This window comes from Leuresthes tenuis, unplaced genomic scaffold (assembly GCF_036924035.1).
Source record: "Leuresthes tenuis unplaced genomic scaffold, fLeuTen1.0.hap1 SCAF_14, whole genome shotgun sequence".
In the NCBI taxonomy this organism is placed as follows: Eukaryota; Metazoa; Chordata; class Actinopteri; order Atheriniformes; family Atherinopsidae; genus Leuresthes; species Leuresthes tenuis.
The window spans coordinates 31,617,637-31,623,164 of NW_027325368.1; the positions used below are offsets into that span (position 1 = coordinate 31,617,637).

General features: G+C 41.0%; 1 long non-coding RNA gene across 1 annotated transcript; it reads right to left on the bottom strand.

The window, feature by feature from the left end:
- Positions 1–543: 543 nt before the first annotated feature.
- Positions 544–5,278, bottom strand: LOC140269405 (uncharacterized). Its single transcript, XR_011907618.1, has 4 exons — positions 5,236–5,278; positions 4,545–4,582; positions 4,069–4,105; positions 544–1,349 (listed from the first exon to the last, which is right to left on the bottom strand). It is a non-coding gene; the product is annotated as an uncharacterized lncRNA (long non-coding RNA).
- Between the last annotated feature and the right edge of the window lie 250 nt (positions 5,279–5,528).

The following is a 5,528-nucleotide window of genomic DNA, read 5'->3' on the forward strand; positions in this document are numbered from 1 at the left end:
AAATATCAACAGCAGAAAAATTCTTATCAAATAGAAAAACAGATGTTTATTATGACACAGAGAAGTTAAACTTTAATCTGAAGATTCCAACAGACCAAAACCTCAGCTACTTTTATGGAATAAAAAAATATCCAATTAAAAGTTTTAACTTGTTTCACTTCTTTCCAATTTTTAAAATGTCAGGTTAGAATTACGTTCAGTGGTTCTTTATTTTCTTCCAAATTATAACTATTATTATGCAAAAACTGCAGTTGTAACACTGAAATGTAGCAGAAAAGATCAGCTATGAAAATGTTAGCAGGATCTCAAAAGTAATGTGTGTTACAGAATGAACAAACCTTCAAAGATAAATGATCAGTAGTTCAATCAGCTACAATCTGTTGAAGTACTCTCACTATCATTAGCTTCTTAGCTTCTGAATCACAGATGGATTCTGTGTTTCAGACAGATTTAATGACAACAAGCTGAATTCAAATCTCTGAAAGCTCTTATATATATATATGAAGCGTTGTGATGCAGATCAGGATCTCAGCAGCAGCAGGATGACAGATGCTTCTGGTAGCTGGACTCCACGTCTGGTCAGTTCAGAGCAGACAGCAAACAGACACTCCAATCCTCCTTACAGATGTGTTTTATTTCAACACTTGTATGAACAAACCTGCAGTGAGTCAGCAGCACAGGAACAGATGCAGTGCTTTTATTTCACTTTAATAAATGTGTTTATTTGTGTCTATAACAAGAATGAACTGTTAAATTTCTGTAAGCACTGTTTTCAGATAGGAATTTATAGATTCAAAGATGAAGAATCTTTTGATTGATCTACCTAAAATTAGCCAATTACTTGTCAGTTAGTGTCAAAATAGTTACTGTTTGATTTTATCTAGAAATCTGTCAAGATCAAGATTTCTCTTTAAGAATCAAGTTTGTATAATAATATTTTAAACTTTAGCCAAATTTGAATGAAAATGTGCCAATTTTTTTTCCAATTTCAAAGTTTATCAGAGTATGTATGAGAGAGGTAGACAGGACAGAGAGAGCAGTGAGAGTAGAGTCTCAGATTCCAAAAACAGCAAGACAAGGTTCCAATCAACCTCAGGTTCTGAAAATCAGGTTCTGGAAATCAGGTTCTGAAAATCAGGTTCTCAAAATCGGTTCTTAGGTTCTGAAAATCGGTTCTTAAGTTCTCAAAGTTCTCAAGTTCTCAAAGGTCTCAAAACAGATAGAGGGGGGATAGATGGATACGAGACAGAATTCCAATAAATTAGGTAGAGTTTGGAGATGGGACAGGAGAGATAGAGCAGCCAATAATGATAGAGGAGAAGGAGGAGAGGTGGTGGACAGCAGGACACCTGGAAGACACAAAGAGATAACAGTTAGACACAGTTTGATGAAGCAAAGATCAAAACACATTAAACTGTGCTGCAATTCATGTCTTCAAATGACCAGGAGCCTCATGTATTAAGGGAGCGTACGCACAAAAAAGTGTCTTTTTCAGGTCAACGATCAGATGCATCAAGAGCAAAATAACTATGAAAATGTGCGGTGTCTCATGCCAACTTCAGGGCTGCCGTAAGCACTTTTCTACAGCTGTTGATTCTTTGGCAACACTTAGAGGTGATGTTGGGAAAGTGTTATAATAAATAAATGTGAACACAATTTGTCCTCAGACTGAGTGATGTGCACATTTGAGACACATGAACAGAATTACATGAACCCATGTGTCTGTAATTACACAAGTGGATATAAAAGCATGCGCAAAGTGTTGCAGTGCATACCATTAAAAACAATGGCTGCTTTAGCGGTGTTGGAAGACATTGTAAATGGTACAATTGGAAGAAAGCGTGTTTTCAGGGACTGAGAGGATTTGCTGGCACATGATGACAACTGGCTCATCAGCCGTTTTGAGGGCAATCCTCCTGGAACTGTGCGCAGAGCTGCGGCCGGTGTTGGAGCGCAACACAGCGAGGAGCCATGCGCTGCTTGTAATTGTCCTAATATTATTCCCCGTGACGTGCATTGAGCATGTGCGCCCCCAATTTCTATCCCGTCTTCACAGTATCATAGTTGGTGGTTAAAGTTAGTAACTTGCTGTTTTTTTGCTGGTTAAACAACAGCTCAAGATCTTTCTAACAAGCCCCTGATCGTCTCTGTGTGCAAATGTTAATAACCCTGTGCGTAAAGTGGGAAATGTCTTAATCAGCCTCACCTTTTCCCCGGCGCACTTCTGCTCTGGTTACTGTATGAATATGTTTATTGTTAGTTACACTATTTGTGTACCTATAGGTATTTACCTTGGGGGTAATCACTCCCACACCCACCACCCCTGACAGAGCAGCGTCACCCATAGTTTTGCTCTCTGTTCAAACAGCCCCCCCCTCCCCCGCCTGTTTTGGCCACATTTCGGCGGTGGGCAGCCAGTCTCCGCTTCACATCCACCTTAATATCGGACCACTTCTTTTTCACCTCTGCTTGTGTGCACTTCTCAGACCCCACAGCATTAAAGGCCTCGCTCACGCTCTCCCACCCACTCCTCTTACGTTTACTGCTTATATCGTAGGACAGCCTTCCAAAGAGCACATTTCTGCGCCTCCACTTCAGAAAGTAGCACCTTTCCGTGAAGTTATTCTTTTTCCCCCATCTTACTCATTCTTTTCTCTTTATTTTCTGATTGTGCAGAGACGGGAATCGCAGGTGCAGGGCTCAATTAAATATTATTTGCATATTGAAATAGGGGCGTGGACAGGGAGGAGTCGGGTACTCCGACATGTGCGCTCAATTCCACTTTGTTTGGGATGTACAAACGAAATGTGCTTAGATTGATGCGTGCACACACATCCTGATATTTTTGTATGTTGGAGGGCATTTTGGTTTGAGCGTACGCCATCTTTCAGTAGGAAATCCACAATCCACACAAGTCTTTGTACATGAGGCCCCTGGACTTTTTTCTTTTTTACTTTTTAGTCCAAAACATTGATAGAAGTTTTGAGATGTGTGAAAACAGCTGACACCATGAAATGTGGACTTCATTAAAAGAATGTCAGACCCAATCTGACTTGTTCAACATGAAGCAGAAAGGTACAGAACTGTGATCACTGCACAACATGTTCTGCACACATTACAGTGTAACTGGACCCTGACAGACCACCACAGAGAGCAGCTGCAGTCTTTGCATCAGAACAATCCAGATGCTCTCCACAGTAAACACCAGATTGGCTCAGAGGAATGTTTAATGAGGACTTTGGACCTTAAAAATGTTTTTGGTCGATCACAGAGCTTAAAGGGATTGACAGTATCATCACATCAAAATGACTCCACAGAACATATCAGAGCTCCAGTCCTGGGTTGTTATTCTGCTGAGTCATGTTTTCAGTCCCTAAAGATAGTTTGAGAGGGGCGGGTCAAACAGCTGCTTATTGATGTGATGAAGAACTCATTGAATAGATTAATAAACCAGGATGAAGCTTCAGCAGATTGATCACAGCTTGTTGTCAGAAAAACCTTTAGAGTCTGCCTTTAGTGATGTTCCATTAAAACTGTTAGACTCTGCTGCTGGGACCTGTTCTGATCCACTTTACAGGCAGAACAGCTCAGTTCACATGGCTCTAACATGACTCCAGTCAGTGTTTACAGCTCTGTTTTTAGGGCGGCTGCTCTTCCTCCTAAGCTACAGCCGCCCACCAATCGGAAGGTCGGTAGTTCGACTCTGGCTTCCCCAGGATACATGTCGAAGCGTCCTTGGGCAAGACACTGAACCCCACGTTGCTCCCCCAGTGTATCATTGGGGGTATGAATGTGTGTGAATGATTAGAAAAAGCATGTAGTTATGTATCTTAAGACGTGCTGTATGAATGTGTGTGAGTGGGGTGAATGTGGCATGTAGTGAAGCGCTTTGAGTGGTCAGTTAGACTAGAAAAGCGCTATACAAGTACAAGTCCATTTACCATTTTTACTACATTTATATTCAACTCAGCAGTTGTGATAAACCACAAAGACACTGATTAAAATGTGAAACACTCCTACACTCAGTGATGTGATGAACTGAACCTCACTGACTAGAAATCTACTCACCAGCAAAGCAGGAGTTCTGGTCCTGTTCTCTCTGGGTCTGAGAGGAGAAACAGTTTATTAGTAGCTGATCAGAAGACTCTGAACACACACATCATCTGATCTCACAGCTGATTGGTTCTGTTTCTGTCTGTACAGGATGAGCTTTGGTCCAGACTTTTGTGGACTTTAAGTAGTTAAATGTTGTCGGTTGATGATCACTTCAGAGAGGCTGAATGTGTTCATGATCAGAAACATGGAAACTTTCCCAGTTCTGCTCACAGAGACCATCCAAAGCTTTGGGGATCAGAGATCAGGTGGAAATCAGAGCAGTAACACATCAGCTGTGAAAGCTGTTCTCTGACTAATGATCAATGTTTCACTTCATTCATGCAGTTTGAGAAGGACAGGTCTGCCAGATGTTACACAGCTGCACACTGACAGGAAGCAGAGCAGCTATCAGGAACACATCCATCAAAGAACTAACTGTTTGTCCTCACCAGTCAGGAGCAGGAGCAGGGGTCAGAGTTCAGGTAGTCTAAAGAAAGGAGGAAAAAAGAGTTGTCAGTTAAATTCTTCCAGCTGAGGACACAGCAGGTTCACCAACAGGGAGACAATAAAACACCATGTAATGACACTGCAGCTTAAATTGTGTGTCACTGGGACATGGAGCTGCTGTTGTTGTGGGCTTTTCTAACTCAGCTGTTCCATCAGCATCCAGATCATGTAAAGAGCACAGCTGTGCTGTCATTTCAGCTTTATTTCCAGAGAAAATGACTGATGAGACAAAGTTAGAAGTAGCACAAAGTCTCATCTTCTGTCAGCTGCCTTTCAGTGAACATCATGTGCTGAGCTGCTGTGATTGGCTGCTTTATCTGTCAATCACTGACACCGCCCACAGCAACAGCACAGTAAAATGTACAAATGAAGATATAACATTACAGCTAAAATGGAGATATGCAGAAATAAATACTTTCTGCTGACATGGGAGACTCACTTTAACTGGAAACACAATATTATCTAAATAGCTTCCGAAGGACGCCAACTTTCACCAAACTGTTCTTGGTGAGTAGAAAAACGTATTTCATGCCAGAAATAAGGTCTAGGTTTAAAAATACTTAAGTTCCCCTTTAACTCAGTCAGCTTATGTGATCTACAGTCTGTTTAACTTTACAATAACTCTGTACTTACCAGCCAAACCAGGGATCTGAATCAATTTTCTCTCTCAGTCTGAGAAAAGACACATAGTCAGTTAGTTATCCAAGTATAAAGACTGAATATACCTGAACCACAGAACACAGAGGGAGAGTACTGCTCATTATCAGCTGCCTGTCTCTCTGATCATGAATTTAAATAGATTTACTATAGCGTCTCAGTTACTGGGACATTAACATAAGCTGGTGCATGTTATTTAATAGGACCAGTTGTTTACTTCGTGAGCTTTACTGAGTCTGTGTTTATTATTTTATGTCACATGAACTTTC